Genomic DNA, 27,381 nt, shown 5'->3' on the forward strand with positions numbered 1-27,381 from the left:
TCGAAGAGTCGGACATTACTAGCACGAGAAATCAACACACATACTCAAATAATTAACTTCGTAATGAATTACATTACGGCACACACTGCAATTTACTAATGTAGCCGGCGAGTTTGCAAGACCTTGAAATCAATCACCAGTATTAATCCGGTTTCGAGATATTTCCCAGAGTGTGGGACGAAATGCGTGGAGTTACAGTTACTTTTGTGCTTCAATGCATAAAAGAGCGTTTTGATGAAATAGCAAGGGGAACAACAGTGCATTTTTCTTTCTTTTTGCGGCAAGTTATATGGCACATTTCACCAAACTGGGGTCCTGGAAATTCATTCCGATTCGACATGTCTTGCAAGCTCACCGGTGGCACGTAAATTACAACGTGTGCCGTAAAGTAATTAAGAAGTTAACTAGCGATGCTCTTTTGTTAATTAACTGAATATGTGTTTCGATTTCTCGTGCATGTAATGTCCACCTCTCCGAATAATCCAACTCAAGCACTAGAGAGAGAGAGCAAATGATAAATGAAAGGTAGGGAGGTTAACCAGGACTGAGCCCGGTTGGCTACCCTACACTGGGGAAAGGGAAACGGGGACGGAAAGATTAAAGAAAGAAGAGAAAGTCCACCGGGGATATCGTTCAGTTACTCAGTCCGGATCACAGACGCTGACTCAACCCTGTATCTTTCAAATATCGCAGCAGCGCTTTTGTGGCCTTTTGTAGCTGCGATATGCGAGGCCATGGTCCCAAGATCTTGTTCAAGGTGAACGGTTTTCGATCTAACTGGTTGAGAGCTGTGCAGAGTTCTTGTCTTTCATTTTCAAATGATGGGCAGTAGCACAGTAGATGGTCTATAGTTTCTTCGACACCGCAGGCATTGCACTCGGCGCTATCAGCCATTCCAATTAAAAACGTATATGCATTCGTGAATGCGACGCCCAAGCGTAAGCGGCACAGCATTGTTTCCTCATTACGCGGAAGCCCTGGTAACAGCCGCAGTTGCATAGATGGATCGAGGGAATGCAATCGATGTTGAGTGAAATCAGGTGTGTGCCACTTCTCCAATGTCATACGGTGCGCTAGCTTGCCTAAGTGTTGGGCTGCGTCAGTCCGCGATAAAGGTATAGAAACAAGGGTTGCTCCTTCATGTGCTTTCTTAGCAGCTTCGTCAGCGACGTCGTTGCCGGAGATACCGCAATGGCCAGGCAGCCACTGAAACACGACGTCGTGTCCTTTCGCTATGATACCATGGTGCATTTCTCGTATCTCCGACACTAGTTGTTCACAGGACCCGCGACGAATAGATGACAGAAGACATTGTAAGGCCGCCTTTGAATCACAGAATATTGCCCACCGATTAGCCGGTTGGTTGTTAATATAATCTACGGCACCTCGGAGGGCAACAAGCTCCGAACCGGTCGATGTTGTCAAGTGAGAAATCTTGTATCGGATGCTTAGTGATCGTGATGGTATAACCACTGCCCCGGTGGAGCTGGTCTGGGTGGAAGAGCCATCCGTATATATGTGGACGCGGTCAAAGTAGAAAGTGTGCAAACAATCCAGAGCTGCTTGCTTCAAGGCCAAGGTAGGCAGGTCGGTCTTCTTTCTTATCCCTGGAACCGTAAGACGCACTTGAGGTTGTTTTAAACACCACAAAGCTGAGGTTGAACGTGCTGATAGTGTGAAGCCCGATGGTAGGGAGGCACGATGCTTGCTGACCTCGTTGGAGAAGGATGCCTGGATGAGAGGAAGCACTAGAATTACATTATCTGCAAGAGGCGAATTTTGTAAAGATTCCCGGAAGGACTTAAAGAATGATCACCGCGCATAGCGGCGCTTTCGCACACCGCAACGTCGGAATGCGGCCGCCGTCGCTGGGAATCGAACCCTAGACAACCAACTCAGCAGGCGAGGCGCTGATACCACTAAGCCACTACGGCTGAGACGTATAACGCTCGTAGGGCACACAGGGAGAGCTCCGTATCGTTCCTGGCTCAGACCTCCCTCTGATATATTACAACCTTGGTTCCCAATGTTCTCCTCTTATTGTGCCGTTGTCCTCAATTTCAAGCACAAAGACAATCTTTGTCCAACACATTGAGGAAATTAGACGATCGTCCTCTGAGTGAACAGACAGTACTAGAGCACTGTCCCCACCAATCAGCGGCTCAGAAGGCAGTGAAGGCACTTTTGTGCTTTCTCAAAACGTCTGGATTGCACCTCCCCCCCTCCCCCCCGCGAGCGGCTTTATACCTTCTCTCTAAACCTTCTCTCTCCCCCCTCTTGTTCCCCTTCTCCCTTCATCCAGCGTAGGGTAGCCAACCAGACTCTTGACTAGTTAACATCCCTGCCTTCCTATATTCCTCTCTCTCTATCTCGGTCCCCAGCGCCTCCGGAGGCGACGCCGGGAGGATGGGTGACGCAACGCTATCTGCGCAGCGCCTGTGGTTGCCCCAGTGTCGTTGGCAAAGCTAGCTTACACAGCGTAAACGCAGGTGACGATATCCTTTCTCTTTTCTTTATCTCAGGAAGCACGGGTTAGGAAATTAAGGGTCTCCTGAGCGCGGGTCATGCGCAGAGTTTTTATTTACGCCACACTCACGGGAGCGTGCCAATGGTGGTCGCGAATTCCACGCGCTCGCGCAAGTCGCGACAAAATCGGGTCACCCGCCTGTCGCAAGTCGCAACTAGAAAGAAGCTTCTTGTGACGGCCGGCGTTCATTTGGCGAAGGTTTCATCGGACTGCAGGTGGGAGGAAAGTAAGATGTAAATGTGCGACAGAGTAAAAACTGGTGTTATGTTTGTATGTATGTTGCACGTACAGTACATGACATGGTGGATACCGTCACGTATTCGTGACAACAATCGATCGGTCAAAAGAGTATCAACATTGCCACACAGGTTCGTTCCTTGGGAAAACTTGAAGAAAAAAACTCATGGGAAGCGTATATGCATGATGCGGACGCTATCATTGGATTTTCATAACTGGCGGTATATATGAACGCCCTGCATGCCTGGGTTTCATCGTTGCCCTAACAGATGACTGCGGATTGATTGAGCGCGCAGGCGTTTTCACATTCGGTAAGCCATTTCATTGCGTACACGACGAATGGTATAATTGATGCATGTTATCAGCGCAAGAATATAGCTGCTGGGGGCGAGTCACAGATGTAAACCACAGCCAATCCTTTAACCAATTCCAACCACGATCGATTTCTCGCTGTACAGCCCGCCTTAAGTTCCCGGTTAATTCGCGACACGACCGGTGCGGCATACCGCGGGAACCAGGTGGGCGATGCATTACGTCAACCGGAACGTCTCTGCAGCTTCGGAGCTATCGCCTGCTGTGTGCTTGCAGCGCGTCGCACCCACGACCTCGATGTTGCGACGACATACTCTCATGCTTCGACACGCATATCCGCAATCCGTGCGCAGGATCACGTCACCCGCGTGACACTGAGTCAAGTGGACCGAAACGCTCAAAAACGGGCCAAGAAGCGCACAAGGTGCCTTTCGGGATGGTTTTCTCAGTGGAAACTGCGTGATCGACTTCACAAATTTCGAAACCACAAAAAGACGTCTATTAAGACAACGTTGACCTTGTGATCTCTTTCTTTCTCCTAACACACATACCAATTATTATCATGCAGCTAATTTATTTTAAAGCTACTTATGCGACCAATCGCTTCTTGTTCCACAACGAAAAACGATGGGCTCCGCGTCCATGGAGCAAGCGAATGTATCTGATCTTACAGTTGAAAATAAAAGAAATGAATCTGGACGCGTCGTGTTAATGCTTAGAGCAGGTAACCGGTGTTCAACTAGAGTGATGGAATGGGCGTTGGCGGGAAAGAAGACACAGCAGGGGACGTCAGACGATTTACATAGTGAAATATACATTATTAAATTTGTAGGAATAACCTAGAGTGGGGAGGGGGGGGGTCGACGCAAGGCAGGGATAACACGAGGTTGCTGCAAGAGGCCCTCGTTCAGCACTTCTCGTAAGATATATAGGATGGTGTTGACGGTGATTATGAAAATAATGACGAGGGGACTGTTTGCTATGAGATGGTTTATAGTTACCCGCTAATTAATTACTCCCGCAGACGACAATGTTGATGAACACTGGGCACGCCGACGCTGAATAGAGTGTGGTGAAGGTGCATTGAGGCATTTCATCTCTTCTCAGTCCAACCTTTCCTTATAGCATCTTCGCAGACGAAGCGCCGGCTTGGGACACAAAGCGACGCGGTAATCCGATCGGCTGGCGACCGAGGCGCGTGTGTCGCAGAAACGACACCCCAGGCGTGCGCAAAAAGAGATTGGGGGAGAAAAAAAAAGTTCGCCGCCCGCGCTGCGAGTCCCATGGCAACAGGAGTCGGATCAGAATATTCTATAGACTTCCAGGGGTGCAGCGTTCTGGCACGTGAATCAACTTTCATTTACGGCTTGTGTAATTTTTGCTATCATCAAAATAATTTCTTTCGCGCTGTTATGTTACTGTATTTATTTATTTTAATTATAAGTTAGCCACGGTGCCTCCGTGGCATGCATGCTTTGCCATGTGGGGAAATATTGCCCCGCTTTGTTGTACTTAGCGAATCATTAGTCCTTCCTTTAATAAAATCATACTTTTGTTTTATTTTTCACAATGGAATCACAGGTCGACGTGTATTTTTTCTTTCTATTAAATTGCACCTTATTCCATACCTAATATTAACTACTTCAATATCACCTAATCATCATCTTCCTTCTCTGGCGTTAGTACCATCACGGGGGTAAATCTATATTGGCTAATGCTTTGTTATTCGCTTGGTTTGCTCTCTCTTCATACGCCGCTTCCGACGACTTGTTTAATTTCATTCATTCATTCATTCATTCATTCATTCATTCATTCATTCATTCATTCATTCAGCTTAATCGTGTTCTCTCCCGCTGCCCTTTATTTATTCCTTCCTCGCGAGAGCTGCAAACGTTAAGCTCATTCGTCTTTCTTCCACTATCCTCTGAACGAAGATGTGGATGGCTATAATACACCTAAGGTGGCTTATGCTCTGCAACTGCATTTGCACTTTGCTTTGTGTGAGCTTGTGACCTTGTAGCTGCAATTTCTTTTTTCCACAGCATAATTTAATCACCTTTCTCCGCATTTCTAGCCGTTCTGCGCAATGAGTGTACGTAAACTCATCCGTGCTTTTTCGTCCCGCAGCGTAGTTGGCACTGTCTTGCGTGCCACATTAGAGTGAGTGATGTACGAGCCGCGCAGTGAAACCCGGCCTACATCGGAAGGAAGCCCTATACCCGGAGGCCATTGGTTCAGGGCAGCAGTCGAGGCTTCTGTGCGTGGAAAAGAGAAGAAACCGAGAGAAACGGCGCGGTTACGAAAAAGACATTAAGCGAAGCACCGCGCACAAAGAGACGGGCGACACAGTGGCACCATCGACCAGTCTGTCGATCTCCGCCCTGGCGCCGCTCAAGATGTCCCGGCCGGGTAAGGGAGACCACCGTAGTGCAATGGACGCGCTCGACAATGTTTCTTTTTCTTTTTTTTTTATGATAAAGAGCTGGGATTTATCCTGAGCGCTTTTGGTAAATTAAGAGGAACAGAAGTGACCTTGCGGTTCGTTCATCTCCTCCTTTTTTTTTTTTTTATGGATGCGCACGTGCAGATGTGCGTGTTCATATACAGGCAGCATTAAATAGGATGTTCTTACGTTGCTTAACCAGATCTTATGTGGAGAAAAACACAAAAGCGAAAGAGAAAGAAACGCGAATTTGGAAAGCAGGCCGCTCTTGTTCTGCTTTGTTTACTCGGGGAACTTGTCATTAGACAGGCCCTCGTTAAGACGTCCCAACTCATCTCCCTACAGATTGCACTAAACCGGCTGTACTCCAGAACATCTGTTACGAAAATCCTGGGACCGTATGCGTGGCCACATTCGTCTCCGGCGCAGAAGGCTATTCGCGCGCTATGCTGCAGTTCTGCAGTTCTTGAAGCACACCGGCCCGAGTGACCGTTTGTAGTCCCATATCGCGCATCCTCCAGCGCGCACGCAGTGCTCCCTATTTTCCTATTTCTATTCCCCCTTTCCCGTATCTCCGTGTGGGCTGGCAGCAAGCAGGAAGCTCGTCTGATTGACCTCCCTACTTTCTTCTCTCTGATTTCTCCCTCTTTTGTCATTCGGCTTGCCGTCGCCAGTTCTTGAGGGCATAGGAAACAGGTGGCATCGTTTGGCCACACATGGGCTTATCGCATTTTGATGTACTGTACGCCGCACAGGTCTAAATTGAAGGGCTTCCTTACTTCTGCTTTCCGGCAATAGTCATTCCCCATCACCTGCTGTACGACTTCCTCGTGCGTGAGGATGAGGTAACAAATGAATGGCCCCCTATAAGGCGGCCTTGAATTCTTCGTAGTATCAACTTCACAAGAAAAGCGAGAGGCGCCGTCACATCATAGAGCACGACGAAGGACACCGGCCGCGGATATTGTGCAATCTGCGCCGGTGGCGCAATGCAAGATACGCGACAAATCAAGCGAGCGACTCCGCGCGCCGAAGATGTGCGCTGAAGCTCCCGGGATACACCAGGTAAGCTCATCAGTCTCGTCGTGACGAGAAGAAATGCGCCCATGGGCCGCGAAGAGAAAGTGTCTGCGTGCGTGCCCGGGCGTTTCTCGCGGAAGTAGGTCGGCGCCTAGCATCCGCCTGGAATGCAGAGGAGCTGTGCCGGCGAGTCGTCGTCGCGTCCGCGACGACGCGCTGGGACGGGGAGGAGAGGTCGGCACGGGAGGGGTGGAAGGCCGGAGAGAGGAGGAGGAGAGAGAGGGGTGCGGAGGAGACCGTGCCTCGCCGCAAGCCATAGATGACCTCAACATGCCAGCGGGGGGGGGGACCCTCGACCGCCTCGCAACGCCCGGGGGCGCTCGGTCTCCTCAGTTCCTCGCGAAAGTGTAAAAGACTTCACGAGAAAGGAGGGCGCCCTGTGTCGCGTCGAGAGGAGTAGCAGGAGGAGGAGGAGGAGGAGAGATTCGGCGGAGTCACCGAGTCTAAGTTTAGTTAGCGCGAGGAAATCGCGCGCGCGTGCAACGGGACTTGGCAGCGCTTGCCAAGGTTGACGTACGCTGACGTGTGTGTATATATATGCGCGTTCAGTTCTGAGAGGACGTCATTTTTCTCGTTTCCCCTTAGTTCTCTTTCTTTGTCTTTTTCTTTTTAATTTCGGCTAAACAGCGCATAGAGCATTGTTTTCTCGATTGAGGCACCGGAATAACATTTTCTTTCCTAAGGAAAGCGTTAGCATGCGCTCTTTCGGAGTGTCGACTTGTTGCCACAGGTAGCCAATGACGAGGCGGTCGTTCGATCTCGCCCAGTTAACGTTGGAGAGAGACGCACTTTTGCGAGAACGGCTTTTCAAAAATGACTTATGTGCCACGTTAATTGGCATGTGCTTTGTAATCCTACGGTAAAAAATTAATAATAATAGTAAAGTGTAATCGGAAGTTGCCGACACTAGCATACAACGCCCTCTCTCTCTCTCTCTCTCTCTCTCTTCTTTTTTACGATGAGCTGTATTATACCTCCGTCCTATTCTCTCAAAAGTACACACTTGCTCTTTACCATGCTGATAACTATAAAACGCGGCCGCACATTTTTCTTTTTTTCCGCTAATGCCTTACACGACTGCGTTTTCCAAATTTCGAACGTAAATTTAACGAGGAACCAGTGGCTTCTGGAGCCATCGCCTAGTACTGATTTGCGCCATTCACGTCAGTCAATGCCTCTTGTACATCAATGTACGTCGTTGATGCACTCTATTCTTTCCTGTGCAATCGGCTCTTTTTTGTTGTTGTTGTTGTTACGGAATGTAGGCACAGCAACAGGTATTGTAACAGCGTATACTTTGACATTCAGTCGTTTTCTTGTCCGAGTTGACAGCTTATTTAGTTACTTGTTCACAAACACTTCTTTTTTTTATAACTCCATGCTCCGCGCACCGCCAGCGTGCATTCGATTACGCCCCGAACGTTGTTGGTACGCGCCGCGAGGAATTCGCTTGCAAACACGTCTGAACGCGCACGCGCGCGTCTTCTCGTGCCCGAGCGCGACGCCGACTCGACGCGCAGATAAGAAGCTCAGTAAAAGAACGGCGCGCTGTTTCGTAAGCAGGGAGGGTGGCCTTCGCGTCGTCCCCACAGCCCGGGCCCATTCAGCAGCGAATGCAGGGCAACGCGGGCTTCGCGAAAACAGCACCGACCGCGTTGTCTCGCTGGCAAATGCACGTTCCATCTCGATAACCGATTCCACGCGTCCTCGAAGAAGTCGTGCGCGCGACCATAACCGCCCACTCCGGAAAAAGTGGGAGAGGGTAAACATTCCGAAGCCGCGTCGCACGGATTCTTCCATCGCCATTGAAACGCTAGAATTGTACAGCTTGCCGAAGCTCGCGAGGACGTCTGGCGATATTCAAGCTGTTTGCCATGGGCAGACCGGGGGACGTGTTCTCGGGCGATCAATTTCAGCGACACTATCGCCTTCACGTGATGTAGTGCACAAACAGCCATTGAGTGCGCACTGAAAGTGATATTGCCGAAAGCGATCGTCCAAGAATACGTCCCCCGAAGGTGCATCGTAATGAAATATTGCCGGAACAGAAAGTCAAGCGAAGTGAAACATTGCAGGACACAAAGCAGATGCTATCGTGTGTCCTTCGCCTGTGTGTGCCGCGGCCACTGTTGCGTTGCAAGCAAGATGAATGTTAACAAGTTCGCCCAACTGTTCGTCTTGCTACAGTTCGTGTAAACTTCAGATATGAGTGATTTGCGCGTTGACTGTACTACCACCGATAGTATTAATTGCACTTGTATATTTACGGGCATTTAGGATTTGTTGCCAGATGGCGCTTTTCTTGATGCCTACCAAGAGGTCGGTCGGCTAACCTTTCCTTTCCATTTTATTTTTATTGCGGTTAGTACCATTTTATTGTCTATAGCTTTTCGAAACCTCGCTGAATTCTGTAATGAATGTACCTTACCATTCGCTCACAATCTAACCGATTTATATTGAGAACGATATATAGAAACAGGCTCTATCGAAGGCTCTTTTCCGTTTCCGTATGAATTTCTTTAACGTTGCCTCAGTGCATTTAAGCGAGATTCGACTAACCTTATGTATAGAGTGCCGCGATATGACAAGCAACACCTAACGCTACAGTTCAAAAAACGATAACTGTAGAAATGTCACCTTAGCTACCACTCGCTCATGCTTGCTAAATTGCCGTTTACATTCAAGAATTTGCCCCGTTTTACTTTCTTGATATTGTGGTCAAAATAACGGCCACTGGTGGTCTTGCATCCTAATGCTCTTTTTCATATATCCGTCGATAGTGGGGTTGATTACAAAACGCACGAGGTTTAGTAAAACGAACACAAAACACGTATAGTTGCGAACAAATACCATGACAAAGAAAAATATATTTATCACAAAACGAACCAATCTGGAGTATTAATTGCAGTGCTCTCGTGGCAAACGGATACGGATATATGTCGGTTTTGACATCCTTATTTATGATGTCATTTTACGATACACTGCACACTCCACTGAGCTGTTATTACTGGCTTTATTAAACGCGAACGGTCTCGCTGCAGACGTGCCATGCGTATCGTAAACCTTTAAGGAGATTTATACTGTCAAAATGACTAAATCAATCAGAATTTCGCGTACAGGACCTGCATTGTTACCGTGTTCAGGTAAAAACGCTGAAAGCGACAAAAAAAAAAAAATGCATGAAAACGAAAAAGTATTTCACTTGTCATGTGTTCCTTGTTTTCCCACCAACTTCGTGTGGTGCCGTGAGCGCCACGGCATAATAGAACGATGAAGCTGAAAGTTCTTGGTGACCCGTTGGAGGCGGTGTCGCGAATAGCTCAGAGGGACTTGACCGCTTGTCCTGCTAGTGACTAAACTGCATGTCACCGCGTGCGCTTTGCTGGCATGAACGGTCTCTAGATATATTTAGCTTCTACGAGAGTTGAAGTGGAGAAAGCAGTAGGGCCGCTAATCCCGAGGTGGCGAGGTTTACTCCACTCCATAGAAGAGGTATGGCTACGGTTCAGTGTGCATTTGAACCCAGGCAGGCTTTTGATTTCTGTCCAACCATAGAGAGGATTAGAAAGGGGGCCCCGAAAGTTTGGGGCCCGGAGGGGTTTACGGGTGTTAGCCATAGAATAAAGAAACAACTGTTAGCGTTGGGGGACACATGAGTGGAGAGATCTAGAATAGCTAGGGCTTCGCGCTTGTGGATCGCGTCTTGCGCTTGCAGCGCCACCCCGGCGTCAAAGAAAAGCTATTGTAAATAATTCACTGAAGTATGCCACTTTATGATAAGAAAAGTAATTCTAGCATTCGTGTTTCCGCGTTTAATTACAACTTGGAGGTTATTAGTATCAAGCATTTAGTTGCGCTTACAGTTTTGAGCAACCAACTTTACGTGCCTTCAGCGGCAAAGTTAAGCCGTGCTAGGCATACGAGCCCTGAAATCGACAATCGAATTCAGATTCAGCGGCGTCTAATGGATCAATCTACCTAACACACGCTAGTTGAGAGAAAGCGATAACCGTAGTCATTTCTCCTAGCCTGAGAACTTCACGCGTTACGACGAATCGAGCCCGGTTTGGTGCTAGGTTAGAGACGTCGCTTCGACGGGTGCCGCCTTGTTTGTTGACGCAAATCTTTTGGGGCAGCTTTTGGGGGCCCCGCTAAATCAGTGAAATAGCGTGCCCAACGCAAAACCCTAACGCAGTTGGCGTCTCGCGCATGCGCAGTGGCTTCGAGGCTATTTCTTTGGGGCCCCAAACGTTTGGGGCCCCTGTTCTAAAACTCTCTCATGTTTCTGTTCTCGTTTGGCGAACTGTGTACACACGCGTAAATTAAATCTCGGGCATGTCGGCAGTAAATACTCAAAAACCTTTAATGTTCCATGGAACCACACTCGGGTAGGCATAGATCTTGGTGCCTGGTGGTTATCATATCATGGCAGTTATCATATTACGATACCATCGTGCACGTTGCCCAATGACTGGTAGCACTTGACGAGTTCGCGAATCGTGGCTGCCGGTTATGCTGCTTGCCCTGTGCGTGGGTAAGTTCCCTATGCAAAGTCATGCATTTAATGAATCTCATATCAAGCTAGTAATGTCAATGCGATAGCCACGGATACATCACAACCACCATTCTCATTTCATTTTTTTTCCTTCATTGTTGCTTTTTCTTTTTTTGTCAGCTCACTTTTCCTGGAACATCCGCGACTGGTAACATAAATTATATTCTTAGCTTCTTTCCTACAGCCAAGTCCACGTAATATAAAATTTATATAACACCGTATGCCGAGAGCGTGTCCAGGCCAACTGTGCGTACACGTCAGGGTTGCCAGTGCGGCACCAAGCGGCGTCGCATTAAGACAGTTTTCCTTTCTTTTTTCAGTTTACCGCATTCTTTCCATTCGGCAGTCAGGAAGATGGCGGCGCAAGTTTGCAGGTCTCATTCTCAAGCTCCCAAAGAACCTTCAGTGCGCAATTTAATCGCGCGGCTTACGCTGTTCGCCTCGCGAATTAATGCGCGTATCGGAACTCTCACGCAGTGTATACGCAACACCCGAAGCGTTCGCCGGCTGCGGCGCGAGCCGAGAAACGTGACACCCCGTTCGGACCGGTGATAAAGATCGCTACAGAGGCTCAGTTAAAGCCTTTCGTGCAGGATATACTATACGACGCGACCGCAAGTCTCGACGGCAGTTATAAAACGCGCCAGACGCCGGCCAGACGAGGGCCGCATTAATTCCTCGCTTATCTTTTCTCTTTCGCCGGCTTAGATTGTTATCCGGATACTCCGGATTATCATTGTCCTACGAAGCGGACGAGTCTCCTTGAGTGCCTGAGTTATGTGGCGTGTTGCCAGCAGTCGAGTCTCAATGGAGCAGTTGCTCAGGTAGCCATGGCCAGCCGGGCTCTGTATTTTCCGAGGGCCGCATAGTGCTTTCTGAACTGTGCTTTCAACATTGAAGGCCTGCAATGTCCTTCACCCTTGCAAGACGTGCAGTTGGTGGCAAAAGGCAAAAAAAAAAAATATAGATTATGGGTTTTTACGAGCCAAAACCACAATCTGATTATGAGACACACCACATAGTGGGGAACTCCGAAATAATTTGGTCCGCCTGGGGTTCTTTAAAGTGCACCTAAATCTAAGTACACGGGTGTTTTCGCATTTCGCCCCCGTCGAAATGCGAGCGCCGTGGCCGGGATTCGATCCCGCCACCACGTGCTTAGCAGGCCAACGCCATAGCCACCAAACAACCACGGCGGGTGCCACAAGGCAAAGCAAAGCGTTGAGGAAAAGTAGCGAGGCCATTGGTGGCATTGTATTAATTAGTGTTGAGTCTGATTATGCTTCATAAGATAATTTTTCCTCATGACTTGATGAGTACCAGGCCATACGGAGGCGGCAGCGAATAACAGAAAGCGAGAAAGCTTTACACTCGGGAGGTTAAAATGACGTGGTGACGCGTGAACGTTCACAAAATGTGGATACAGAACGTCGGCGCATGATCGAAGAAAAATTCACATCCGATGCATATGAATTGCAATGTATGTGAAGCAGTTAATTAAATCGCACGAAACTAAACTTGACGTGTACGACTGCGTTTGTTGTCATCACATGCAACTTGTAACATATCATGCAATGTTTGTGCCCACGCACCGCGCAGGTCGCAACTTCAGTCGTTTATTTATTATTCAGGAAGACCTCACGCACCTACGAAGAGGCATAGGGTGAGGGGGCACATGGTACAATTTATAACGAAATAACAATACGATGTTCATGTTTACGCAGTGCATTGTCCACAAGTTGTGCCAAAACGCAAACAGAAAATTAAGCGGAAGCTCATTCCGAGACGACACAGCAGGGACGTCGCGAGGGCAACATTTGACGTTTGCGGAAGAAAGAATGCTTAAGAGAGGTACGTGGCAGAGAGAGAGGGGGAGCCTCGAAAGACAGGAGTTTTTGGACTAACGGAAACTGTATGTAGTGCGCACAGGCGCTTTCACACGATCCAATTGGCTTTAAAAAGCTATATTGACGTTGATATAGGAGAGAAGTGTACTTTCGATTGTGTGACCTATTGGTTAGAGAGAGGTGGGCTGTAGTGTCGGGAGACCGTCGTTTGATCCCCCCCCCCCCCCCCCGCCCCTCACCGCACATTTAATCTCTTTATTTTCTGGGTGTTAGCCATTCCGCAATAAATCAGCGGCGCCACCACCACCCATGGTCACCAACATGCGGAATGATTCGCAAGGAATTCACCATTTTAACGAAGAACGGGCCGTAGCAGAGGTGAACGAGTTCTTATACGTGCAACAGCCAAGAATAAAGAGACCTAATAACCCGATTTTGCGTGCAACTTTTATTCCGGTCGTGTACCAGCTGCGCATAGGAAGAAAACAGGGATAAGTAAGCGATCCGTTAACCGCAACTCCGCCTAATGCCTATTAAACCTTCTTGCGTATAGCGCACACGCAACGCGAGATTATTCAATTCCAAGAAGTTTAATCATTCGATCCAAGCCGGACTGCTGCATACCGTTTTCTTTGTATGTAGTATAGATACAAAGAGAAAAAAAATAGAACAGAAAAATTGATACAATGATCCTATATAGATGAAAGAGGCCGAAACTCTGCGTTGCGGTCTCCTGTTTTTCTGCCGCGGAGCGAAAAGCCAAGAGAAGCGAATTCGCTAACAATACCTGCGACGCGCCAGACGAAACCTCAAACAGCGGCACTTTGTGAAGGACGAGCATACACAGGCAGACGCAGACGCAAGTTTCCACGCGGGAAATGCAAGGATCTGTCAGAGGACAATGGCTTCGGCTGCATCTGTAGTCTCAACATTGTTTCGTGCTCTTTTCTTTACTTTTTAATCTTCCTTAGTCCGCGAGCCTTGCATTATTTCGCTGGTAAACACGACGTGCGTCATTAGAAGTTCGCGGAGCATAAACGGCATCTGCTGAGCAATGTTTGCCCGGTGCTCCAGCGTGTAAGTTCGGACGCAATAATGCGTTCTGGTGCGCCTAGTACGACGTTTATTGTGGCACAACACCCAGGCGAAGACGCGGGATCCGACACAGCTTAAGGACGCCGGACAGCTGTGTCCTGCATGTCTATATAGTGTTCTCGCTGTTGTTTTGTCATATAATAAATGTAATTCCAGGCCCAGTATAGGTGGTATTTTCTTGCGTCAGAACTTACACGTGGGAGCGAGAATAACGGACGTACAGGACACCGCTGTCCTGTGTCCTGAAGCTGTGTCTCGTCTTCGCGTTGTTGTTTCGCCACGATAAGTGACCAGCTAGCTCAAATTTGCACCTTGTTCCGTGGTTTCGAGGGCGTTAACGTGCCCGTCACGCATTGGTCAAATCTTTGATCGTGCTGTTGGGCCAAGTTATCGAAGTGCTTGCCTTCAGGCAACACACGCAAATGGGTGCGTTTCACTGTGGTTGATTAAAATGTATTACTAAGCTATAGGTTCTATGCTTTATTTATGCTACCTTAAAGGAAACGTTTCTCTCAAGAAAGAGTCATCTCGTGAACAGCTGGTTACACTTTTGGTTCATTGTTGATACCGATCACAAACTTGTGCCTAGGTCACTTGCGCCTGTTCCGCATACTGATCTTCACATTGGGAGCATAATTTAGGGAAAAGCTATGAGAGGAGGAACAGGAGGAGAGGAGAAATAAACACTTATTGAAAGCAAGAAATTTCGGCAGGGGTCCTCGATAAGTCGCTGTGATGTTCAAGGTGGAGCTTTTCAAGGCGTACAAAATCTTTCCGAATCCACATTTCGGTGCGGTTTTCAAACTGTCCATTGCCTCAAACAGACAAACTTTGTGCAAATGCTTCCCCCTTAACGTTGATGTCTCTGCCGCGCGTAATTTGCGGAAAACTTTCTTTCCGCTTAACGTTGTTAGAGACTTTAGTACTAAATTGCTGTTGCCTACTTAGTTGCCTTTTTTCTTTGATCTCCGATAATCTTTTCTTTAAGCATTCAACAAACCTAACCACCCCTCTATGCCTAATCGACTGCGGCGTTCTGCTGATGTGCACAGGCACGGGCCCGTTCGTTACATGATCACGGCGGATGCATTTTGGTTTCGATAGGGCGTAAAAAATCAATGAGGAACTCTGCGCTACAGCATCTCTCAGAGCTGCAGGTGCTAAGACGTTGAGATCAATCAATCAATCAATCAATCAATCAATCAATCAATCAATCAATCAATCAATCAATCAATCAATCAATCAATCAATCAATCAATCAATCAATCAATCAATCAATCAATCAATCAATCAACTAGCTGTCGTATAAACACGAGCGACGAGCGTTGTCAAGGTTCCTACGCTCATCAGTATCATCAGGTCAGTCGGCATTATGTGCTGTCATCACAAACAAAGGTAGGGTTTGCGAATTCCAATGCGATATCACGCACGTTGAAGCCGCCTACTTGACAGTCCACAGCACAATCAAGCAGGAACATCCATCACAACGAAAGACACGTCCGCAAATAGTTATTCGACAACAGGCACGATATGAAGCCATTAACCCACTCGAGAGGTTCTCTATATATACCGCATCATTCCAGCGACTACCGGCCTTGGCCACAAGTATACGAACTTCGGCCCAGAATTCCGTAACCTATTTAGTGCCATGGTACCCAACTGGGTACGTTGCTTTTATTTCTTTTCAGTATTAGCTCAGCTACAATTACGTAAAACAACCAATCCCGGTATAAACCCTGAATCATGCGGAACGTGATCAAGGTGTACAAAACCTTGCGGAACTGCGTTAAAGTGGTTTAGGCGCATTCTGCTTTAAGCTTTTGTGAAGGTTGCCACCAATTCGGTCTGGGCCGTTGTGTCGTCACAGACGACAAAAAGCGACCATGAGGTACCTACCTCTCGACTACTGTGAGCTGACAAAAAGAAATAATAATAAAGGATGCAACATCAACAAACCAAAGTGCCAGGCGACGTTACATCTTCATCTATGATCTTTTGGCCAATAAAAATGATTTTTATGACAAGAATAATAAGGAGACGGTTACTTTCGTCATTTACACGGAGGTGCCGCCTCCAGCTCCTAACCGCTGTACATCAACGAAAAATGGTGCTTTCACGCTCACGAAATACCAGTCGGTAATAAAAGCCCGCTTGAAAAGTTATGCCCTTGAGCGGCTGTCGGGTCTGAGGAGCGTATAGTCTGGAGTGGCTCGCCCCTTCCTTTGTCGTTCAGTGCGGTGCGACCGCACACACGACGATCACGCATTGCACGAGTGCTCCTCCTCGCCTTCCACATAGGAACGTTGGTGAGAGAGAGAGAGAGAGAGAGAGAGAGATGGAACCGGAGGACGTCGGGCGGGCAGCCCAACGAAGCTGGACGCGCGGAAGTTTTCGGAGGTCTCTCTCAGCGATCAGCAGGCGGCCCGGGCCGGTCGCGCCGACCTTGGACGGGCGAGGCCGTTCGCGCTAACACGTGCGAATGGGGGAGGAACAGGCTTCCACCGCGCACGTGAGTCGCGCGTGTCGGCGGCCGCGATTGATGCCGCCACCGCGTTCGCGGTGGCCCCGGTGAACCGCGCGTGCACCAGTTGACGACGGCTCGTGCATGTGGAACGCCCTCTCCACCTCCAAGCGCGCTGCACGTTGGTGATAACACGGCAGGAGCACCGTCTTGAGATCTCCAGGACTGACGTCAAGTGCGAGCGCGCGCGTAACGAAGCGGCGACGGTTCGACTTGCGAAACATCGCCACGCAATCTTGATGGTGGCCCTTACGTTCTGTCAACAAAATGCACGATGCTGCTTTGGCGGCAGGCAGCTGCTTATCTTGAGTTACTCTGTCTGCGGATACTTTGCGCTGCCGTAGATTGTTTCCTTGGCGAAATGACAAAAGGACTTTCGCTGCCACTTGCGGGATCTGGGACTGCAGAGATATATAGAGCGTGAAGATGCAACTTGCTGTGCCATAATAGCATGTTGCGACCTGTCGCTCGGACTCTAGAGGTATAAGATTAGTCGTAACCATACCAAGTGTTACCAAAGCGTCCCTAGAATCTGCGTGACAGTCACTGGAAGCAACTTTTTAATGGGAAATCGCAAGGCACGTGAATAAGAAAAAAAAAAAAGACAGCAATTGTGCTTGTTGCTTTCATGCAGTAGTTTGCAGCCGCGACATTTACAGCCCTATTTGTGGATGACGTACTTAATGCTTATCGAAATGCACAAAAATGACGAGCACCCTGCAACGACTATCGCGGATAGTGCGTCACTACAGTCATCCCTATGTTGCGTAAAACAGTTACCGAATTTAGTGCAGCTCGTAAATCTATGCTTGGGTTCTGTGCCAGAACCTCAGAACCTCGCCAGGCAATGGCTTCTTTATGAACGAGTGCAATGGATTTCTTTAGCTCTTCCTCTTAAGTTTGCTTCAAAGTGACGCCGCGTAGGCACGGCCGTTAGAACTCTGCAGAGAGATGCATCCAAGAGACGCCGCACACCGGTTGGCATTTTCACCTGTCTCCGGTTAACGATGAGCTTAAGGGTCACCCAGAAGTTGTTTTTATCATTGGAGTGATCAACAGCACAGACGAACAATATGATTAAAGACAGGCTAGCTGAAATGGATAGGGTGCCTCGATGTCAGCGCCGCCTAAAGCGTGGCATATCGAGGCACATTAGAAGCGGACATAACGCCCGTTCGCCTCAAATAGAAGGGGGCGGATAGATAGGGAGGTGTGTAATGAGAGAGAGAGAGAGAGAGGCAAAGGAAAGACAGGGAGGTTAACCAGAGATTATCTCCGGTTGGCTACTCTGTACTGGGGGAGGGGCAAGTGGATGCGATAAGTGAGAGAGAGAGAGAAGAATAAAAAAAGAAAAATCTACACACGCACGGACGTACACGCAAGCTGTTTCTGTGGGCACTGTCACGCAGTGTTACGCAGTGTCACCGTACCATCCTACGTCACACAGTGTAGTAACAATTTGTCAGAAAGTCCAGTGTCCTTTAAGTACCGCAGCAGCAGGAGTAAAATTAGAAAGGACTAGAGGCGGGAAGAATTTCAAAGGCAGACGAGCAAACCAAGTCAAGCGCCGGGACAATTTCCGGGAGCACGAAGCGCGCTTGCTTTGTATAGGAAGGCGGCATTGTCGAATATCCTTTCACTTTTGTCCGGGCTGAGCGGACGTCCCGCTAAGGTCCCACCCACCCGGAATCCCAAAGTGCAAGCTCATTCACGTATATCACTGAACTGCGTTTCGTACTTACATATACACGATGTTTACGGCGACCGCTTAAACAGCCGCCGTCTTGCCGCCGCCGCACCTGCATGTGCAGCCATCGCGGGTCCACGAGGTCGAGGTTGACTGAACTCGCCGGCCGCTACCCGCGGCGCGTCGCGCGCAGACCCAAGCAAGTCAGCGAAGGCGCGCGCGCCTCTACACACACACATTTCGCAGAGCGTCACGTATACTACAAACGCAGGTCGTTCCTACGCGCGAATTGCGTCGCTGGCGTCTGGCTGGAGCGAGCGTGTGCGCGCGCGCGTCGCAGGTTCAAGGGCTGCCCCTTGCGTGCGCCTGCCAAGCATCCTATATGCCGAGGGTATACACGTGCTGGTCTCTGGGAAGTTGAGCCACCATAAGGAAGACCAATGCGCCGAAGTAAATGAGCGAGAGCGGTGACATAAAACTGGACTGAGGATGGGAGTGGGAGGAGGGGGGAGGGGTTGGCGCTCCCGTGACGCAATATACCATCGAAGGAGAAAGACGGGGAGTTGTTGCAAAGACGTCCGTCCGCGCTCGTAAATAGGTAACGAGACCCAGTCGATCCTGAAAGGGTCAGTCTAATCAGAAGCGGAAGGGGCATTTTTTTTCTACGTCCTATAGTACTTTTATATAGTTAAGCCTGAAAAAGTAGAGCCTTGTGCGTTTGAACCTTGCGTCCAACGTCGATCATTACTCTACACAGTATAGTGCTTGAAGTGACGTCATTTATGCGTAGCGACGGACGTCCCTGGCTCTTTATTCGTGTTTGTCTCTTCACCTAAAAAGGAAACAAAGAGGCCTCTCTGTCGTCATGGACATCTCGGTTCACACCTGCATGCGAGAAAAAAAGAAGCACACACACACGCACACACACACGCACGCACACGCACGCGCACGCACGCACGCACGCGTATCAGCAAATTCTTCATGAGAACAATTTCACGCTTTTCTCATACTGCAAATAAATAAATAAATAAAATGTAAGAAGGAAAAAGAGAATGGGTCAAAAGCCACAAAAAACCGCAATATCCGTGACCTTAGGCGATGACGTCTTTGGCACAGCGGTTTCATTCCGAGAGAAATTGAGAAATAAGAAGAGAAATCACGCGATTCTTGGCATGACCTAGGGGAGAACGGCGCGGTGGCGACAGCGCTTGGCTTTGTGCCTATCTGTATACAAAGATGTAGCAACTTTAAGCGCCATTGTGTGTTCACTCCTCGGGGCCATTTGGAAATGTACAAGTTTCCGAGTCCCGCGCAGCTTTTATATATATATATATATATATATATATATATATATATATATATATATATATATATATATATATATATATATATATATATATATATATATATACATATACATGATATTTAGGAGATGCTGGCGCCTTTAGGCGACACAGGCTACTCCTTTTCTCGTAGAACAAGTATTGTATACTAATATGCTCACCGCATAGTGCACACGTATATGAGGCGTGCCGTTGTCTTTTGTACGTCGACCGCGACCTATCATGGAGCCCGCACGTTTCATACAGAGAGGAGGTTAGTGACAATAATATATCTCCTCAAATTTATCGGCGGAAAGTGATGGGAGACATCGGTGCGGTCAATGCTGCAGCTTTATAACGCCGTGTTCCCCGGTTTCGCAAGATACAGCCTCCCTGGGCTTGGTAACACGTGAAAAAACTAACCTGCGTGTACTCCAGGGACTACAAGCTCAAGCCCGAAGGATCTGTCTCGGTCTTCCAAAGTGTGCGTCTAAAGCAGAAACGACTGTCATAGCTCGAGATCACCCAATATCAACGTACTTAGCCACCAACGCTTTCAGGGCGCATATTCGGCACGTTGCCCGACTACCTTTTCACCATCTTGCTTCTTTACCTGTAAAAAGGCCACACACAACTTGCAGTCGTATAATTGCTGCCAATCGTACCTCGTTGACATCGAACTACATCCCTGCAGCAATACCATTCTCACCTTTATGATGCGTGCACAAACGTGAAATACGCCTCACCATCCCAGGAATCACGAAGAAAGCTAACATGCCGTCGTTTGCCCTGAAGCAGGACACATTAGGACTTTTACATGAGGTACACAGTGGCCGCGTACATGTTTACATCGATGGCTCAGTCACACCTGCAAGTCCAGTTGCCGCTGTAGTGATACCAACAAGATCCGTCAAAATACAGCTAAAAACGCGCATGTATCATCAACGACTGCTACTGCACTGGTAGCCGTGCGTGCGGCTCTTCAATTCACTCAGGGGGAACCACCCCATGCATGGTCAATCTTCTGTGATTCCAAGGCAGCCCTACAGAGTGTACTTGAGCTCAACACTGCGTCATGGATCACATGAGCAGCTCGTCGCAGAGATCAGAGAAATCCACAATCACATAGTTGACGAAGGACACGATATAATATATCATTGGTTGCCTAGTCACGGTGGCATACATGACAATGATCGAGCGGACGCAGCTGCCCGATTTGCACATGACGGCGTCAACTGCGTTGCCATCCCTCTTTCGAGAGCCAACGCAGCGAAAAAGCTTTCCGCGCTTGCGCGTAACCTAGCGTTGGTTCAATGCGATTCGCCCGAATTCAATAGTACTCGCCTTCATACTCTGAACCCTCATTTATAGCTCCGTATTCCGTCCGACCTTTCACGACCTGACTGCACCCTTCTAGTCCGTTTATGACTTGCAGTAGCATTTTCAAATGCGTACTCTTTTCTTACTGGAGTGGCCAACAGTTTACTTTGTGACCTCTGTGGGCGCAACGAAACAATCGCGCACCTTCTTTGTGAGTGCCTTCGTTTCAACCCGCAAGGATCAGTCCCCTCAGCCGCCCTAGTCCAAGTGGACAAGAGGCCAAAAACGGAAAACAACATCCTTGGAAACTATAGCCTACGCGAACATCAGCACGAGCCGCTATGAAGGCACTGTTGCATTATTTAAAAGACGCCGGACTTCGTGACGCATTGTGACTGTACACTGTGTGACGTGGATTGGGACAGTGACACTGTGTAGCACTAGAGAGAGAGAGAGAGAGAGAGAGCGAGAGATATTCGATACGAAAGGCAGGGAGGTTAACCGGAAGATAGATATCCAGTTTGCTACCCTGCACTGGAGAAGTGGTATGGGGAGACAGAAAGACAAAGAAAATGGACACAAATAGAAATAGAGGGAGATTAGAGAAAAAAAGGAAACAACACACACACGCACGCACGCACGCACGCACGAAGGAAACACTAGGAACGCATTCGCAGACTGCATGACAGTGCCAACAGAAACAGTTCTGCATTGTGTGTGGGCTTTTTTCTTTCTTTTTCTTTTTTCTCTCTCTCACCTATCACATCCCTTTGCCCCTCCCCAGGTACAAAGTAGCCAACCGGAGATAATATCTGGTTAACCTCCCCGCCTTTCCTTTGCCTTTCTCTCTATGTCTCTCTCTGTCCAGGGCTGTCTGCCTTTTTTCAGCACTGCATATCAGTAATAGAGAGAGGGAGATGGAGAGAAAGGAAAGGAAGGGAGGTCAACCTGGCGCACGTCCGGTTTGCTATACTCTACGCAGGTGAAAGGGGTTTATGGGATTATTATTATTATTATTATTATTATTATTATTATTATTATTATTATTATTATTATTATTATTATTATTATTATTATTAGTCTTGAAAACATATATACTAGACAGGAAAGGGGAGGCGAGGAGGAGGCTGGCAACTGTGATGTCTGCCTGAAATGTGGTGTCTGCGGCTGCGAGGAGAAACTTGACCACCTATTGTGTCACTGTGCCCAGATTGAAGCACAAAGACAATCTATGTCCAGCGTATTCATTAAACTAAATGATCGTGCTTTGAATGAACAGACAATACTAGAACACCGTCCCCACCGATCAACGGCTCAAAGGCAATTAAGGTACTTTTGTGCTTTCTCAGAACGTCTGGCTTTGCGAGCACCTTTGACTATGTAATGCTGTCCGTGCGAGTTTCTTTACTACCATCTCTCTTTCCCTCCCTCTTTCCCTTCAACTTCTCCCTTCCCCCAGAGCAGTGTAACCAAACCAACTGGATTCTTGACTGGTTAACCTCGCTGCCTTCCTTCTATATATATATATATCTTGGCGGAGAACAGGAACCGTTTTTGTCTCACTTCCAATTGCTTTCATTAGGCGGCGCTGAGTCGTGCTCCCTAAAAGGCTGCAGAAAACAGCGCCTCTTTCTCATCACGATTACACACCCTCTCTCTCGATGGCTTTCCCCAAGGCCAATTTTGCCGTACAGATGCTTCGTCTGTTTGTGTCGCTGCTTTTAGGATGGATACTGAATGTCTCAGTAACTTGTGTGAGAGATCATGATGTCATAACTCGGCCTATGGCAATACTTTAGCCCAAAACAAGGTTGTATTATTTTCCAATTAGTCTAAAATTTATATTAGCAGATCAGGGGCAGCTAGTTTCCATCTAGCTCAGCACGCTTCCGAGGGCAAGTGCCGGCTTCACTTCTGCTGGTAAGCACCTGCGAGGGCTGCCACTCCAGAATCCTTGTATAACCTCCTTGGTTGCAGCCGAAGTGCGCGGCAAGTCCGCGTGCTGTGTGCTTGCTGTTGAAAAGGATTCGTGTTCTTGTGTGGACAGTAACGCAAGATGAATTAAGGACCTGCGACGAGGACAACTTCCCGCGTCGGTGGTCTACAAAGTTCTAGATAGTTAGTAATAAACATGTTTATGTACAACCTGCAGTTAGCTAAAAAAAAAATTTCTTACCGCTTTACACAATTTTGTATGATGTTCTTCCAATTTCCTTTCCCCACTCTGCAACACGCCGCTTGGCACAGGAATTGGCATTCCTCTGTTGCAGTTGGCATTAGTCGTATTATCCTCTTTTATTTGCTATAGTTGCACCGTAAATTTGTTTTGTAAGTGTCACAGTGCTCTTTTCAAGCTTTCTAGGTGTGTAATAAATTACCTTTGCATACAAGTTTGAAGGAAGATGGACAGTACTGTTGGAACAAAGAAACGGCTATGGTACGTCGTGGAGGGTTAATTTGTATCCGTTGCTATAGGTACGGTTAGCACCACAGCAGCCAGAAAAGCGTTCACTACAGCTCGCAGGGCTCGCGTCGACGGTCGGCCGTCGACTTTGACTCTCGGTGTATGTCGGATGGCAAAAGGCTGAGTGCGAACAAAACGTGAGATGGAAAACCAATAACATTGGCTGAACGACGTCAGCGCAGACGGCCGAAGACGCCAGTCAGCGTGCAGTAGTGCTAATAATCCAAGCTCGGCAGCAATCGCGAAGTGCTGAGAGCACGTTATATACAATGGGCGCGCAGCTCCTGGCCGGGTAGCCGAACGCTAACGCTTAGCCTTCACTCGCCGCCGTTGCTGCGTTCCTGCCACCGAAAGCGATAATTTTGCTGACTTGCTAAAGGTTCGACAACGCCGCAATACTTGGTTCATAGAAAAGTGCCGGCTCAGACAGGCCACGTACGTGTTGGCGAACGCAGTCTGGATGACCTGCTTGAACTATAAGGAGTCTCTGCACGTATGCAAACGTGGATTGGACATAAGGCCATAATTTTCGGCAAGACGCTGTTCGAATGTTGACTTCCTCTTTATCTATACAAAACGAGTGTCTGTAATTTGTATTATGAAGTTACTTATGTGCACTCTTTGTCAGTATTAGACGGGCCACGTTGCCCGCTACCGCCAGGTTGGCTGTATGCCGGTTAAGGGAGCTCTTGCGGTATGTCGTAATGTCCAAAGCTCTGGAACCCTCGTGCCACCAGCCAGACGTCACCATCTGTAGTGTCAGGAGCATCGCGAGAACCGCGCTGTATACAGCCGAACGACATTGTTACGTTTCGCCTACAACGCGCGGTAATGCCGGCGCGGATGCAACGGACGCCGGGGCTTTGTTCAAAGCGGCGGACATTTTGGCCCGTCCGACGCCGCCGCAACGCCTACCCGCCAAGCGTGCCCAGGCGTGTTTCAGTGCCACGTGTCTTCGTGTGTGCGTGTGTGTGTGTGTGCCCTCGCTTGTCAAAGCGCGGCAGCCGGGGAGCGGAGTTCCCCGAATGAGGAGCCTGGAGGTCTCTCGGCTCAACTGTTCGCGCCGTCGTGTGGGTGAGGGTTGGCGATGCGTCACTACACTCGGTTCAGCAGGTCTCTCGGCCCGACAGTTCGCGCCGTCGTGGGCTCCTGTTGCGCCGTCCCGTGACCTTCATCCCGTGACCTTCCCTCCTTCCCTTTTGGACCGCGACGCCGGGAGTATAAGAGCAGCTGCCCCCGGACGCCAGGAGAGAGGCTCCGATTTGTACTGTTGAGTTACGTGCTCTCCCGTCTCTCCACTTCGGTCGACCTGACCGGCCGCTCTTTTGCTATGTTAGAATAAACAAGTTGTTCTGTTACCAGTCTTCTCATGCTTTGCCGGGACCTTCGGATGCTTCCAGTGCCCCAGGCCGCCAGGCCAACGCTACCCTTGGGGCTTGCGACCCATTGGCAATAACGGGCGTCAGCACCGAGACCCCAAAAACTCGTGCCAGCGGTGCGATTCCAACATCTGGTTGCCAGCGGTGAGATCGCGACAACGGAGGCCAGCAGCGAAGAGATGCGGTTGACTGTATGCTGAGCAGCACAACGACCATCCGGGAGCAGTGCAACGAGCCCTGTGTGATGACTGGTTGCCTGCAGCGGAACGACTGCGCGGAATTCTTGGCTGCGAGGTTTGGTGAGTGCGGGACTTTCTTCTTCTGAGTTTTGCCAGGCTTTTGTTAGAGTTAGAAACAGAGCTGGTAATTGTGGTTGTCGTTGCTACCGGGTTAGTTTGCGGCAAGACAATAGTAGGCAGTAGAGAAAGCAGCATTCAGAGCAGCCATGGATTTGAAGTCGTTGCGCAAACCGAAATTGCTGGAGCTTGCAAGAGAGTTGGGTCTGGATGTCTCAGACAAACTCAGAAAACCAGAACTGCTAAGGGCTATTCTTGAGTTAGAAGCTGAGGATGACGAGCTGTCGGAATGCCTTGAGACCATTGAGGAGAGGGAGCGTGAACTTAAAGAGCAAAAAGAGAAACAGGAGCGTGAACTTAAAGAACAAAAAGAGAAAGAAAAAGAAGAGCGCGACCGTCAACACGCTTTGGAAATGAAGCGTCTCGAGTTAGAGATGGAACGCGCTCGTAATGGAAGTCAGGCACACGGTGCAGGAGAACGAGTATTGTTCAAAATGACTGACCTGATGCGGCCGTTTAAGCTTGGAGAGGACATTGGTTTGTTCCTGGTTAACTTTGAGCGAACGTGCGAGAAGCAGGGGTTCTCTCGGGAAACGTGGCCACAGCGCTTGCTCACTTTGCTACCCGGCGAGGCGGCCGACGTAGTCGCTCGCTTGGAGAGAGAGGAGGCAGAGGATTTCAACAAAGTGAAATCGAGTCTGCTAAAAAAGTACCGGCTGTCAGCGGAGGCGTTCCGTCGGAAGTTTCGGGAAAATGAGAAAGGCAGAAGTGAGTCATATACAGAGTTTGCGTACAGGCTTATGTCAAACATGCAGGAGTGGCTCAAAGAAGAGAAAGCGTTTGGTGACCACGAGAAAGTTCTGCAGTGTTTCGGGCTAGAACAGTTTTATAGTCGGTTACCTGAGAACGTGCGGTACTGGGTCTTGGATAGGCCAGACGTTAGTACGGTGGCTAGAGCCGCTGAGTTAGCCGAGGAGTTTGTGACGCGTCGGGCTCGCGGAGCTAAGGACGGTCAAAAGGGTGAATTTGGCTCCAAGTTGGAGAGGCCGAAGTTCACACCCATGAGAGCAAAGGGGGATACACGTAGTGCGGATGCGAGTAAAAGCAGTCCGACCGAACGTAAGGAGACGGCGGCAACCGAAGCCGAACGCAGAAAGCGGTTCGAGACGAGGCAAGCGCGCGTTTGTTATAGGTGCCAGAAGCCGGGTCACTTTTCGGCGCAGTGCCCAGAAACAAAACCAAAAGTCGTGTTTTTTTCATTAGGCAGCACTGACGAGAACATCAAGCTTCTCGAGCCTTACATGCGAGACCTCCTCGTGAACGGGAAAGAGTGCCGAGTGCTTCGCGATACCGCAGCCACGATGGATGTAGTTCATCCCTCTTACGTAGAACCCGATATGTTCACGGGCGAGTGCGCATGGATCAAGCAAGCAGTGGAAGCTCATAGCGTGTGTCTGCCGGTAGCAAAAGTGCTTATTGAAGGACCTTTCGGAGCACTTGAGACGGAGGCCGCAGTGTCATCTATGCTGCCCCCCCAGTACCCGTACCTATTTTCGAACAGGTCCGATCACCTCCTGCGCGAGAAGGGGCTTTTGTTTGGTGAGGCTAGCGTTCAGGCCTTAACCAGATCGAAGGTTCGGGAGCTCGCTGCAAAGGCGGTAGTTGCGGGGCCGACGTTGTTGAACGATGAAAAAGGGTCAGAGGCGCAGCAAGCTGGTATTCAGAGCACGCCCGAACTGAATAAAATTGAGCCTGTAGCGTTAAAGGCACCAGATACTGGAGAGGAAATTCCCGATGCGGGAAAGTTAGAAGAGCTTCCGGTCGAGCTTCCGGGACTAGGCTCAGTGACAAACAGGAAAGACACCGATCAAGTCATTAGTGACTTAATAAGTAAAGCATCGCTGTCGCCTGAGCAGAAAACAGAACTACACCAGCTCTTACAAGAGTTTCAAGGTCTGTTCTCTGAGAGGCCTGGTAGGACTTCTGTCCTTACTCATGACATAGAACTTACCTCCCCAGAGCCAGTACGATCCAAGGCGTACCGGGTGTCACCCCGCCAGAGCGATATTATGGAGGCTGAGGTAAAGAAAATGCTACAGCTCGGTGTTATTGAAGCGGGTGAGAGTGATTATACCTCCCCTTTGATTTTAGTTGAGGTACCGGGCAAGGAACCTCGTCCTTGCGTCGACTACCGCAGGCTTAATTCCATCACTAAGGATCAAATTTATCCGATCCCTAACATCGAGGAGCGCCTTGAGAGAGTGAGTAGCGCTCAGTTTATTTCCACCCTAGATCT

The 27,381-nt window shown here is 48.9% G+C and overlaps 1 protein-coding gene across 5 annotated transcripts in view; it reads right to left on the reverse strand.

Moving 5' to 3' along the window:
- Positions 1-27,381, reverse strand: part of Sarm (sterile alpha and armadillo motif) — a 203,498-nt gene that overhangs the window by 43,449 nt on the left and 132,668 nt on the right. The window lies entirely within an intron of this gene.

The sequence above is a fragment of the Dermacentor andersoni genome, chromosome 3 (assembly GCF_023375885.2).
Source record: "Dermacentor andersoni chromosome 3, qqDerAnde1_hic_scaffold, whole genome shotgun sequence".
NCBI classification, from domain to species: Eukaryota; Metazoa; Arthropoda; class Arachnida; order Ixodida; family Ixodidae; genus Dermacentor; species Dermacentor andersoni.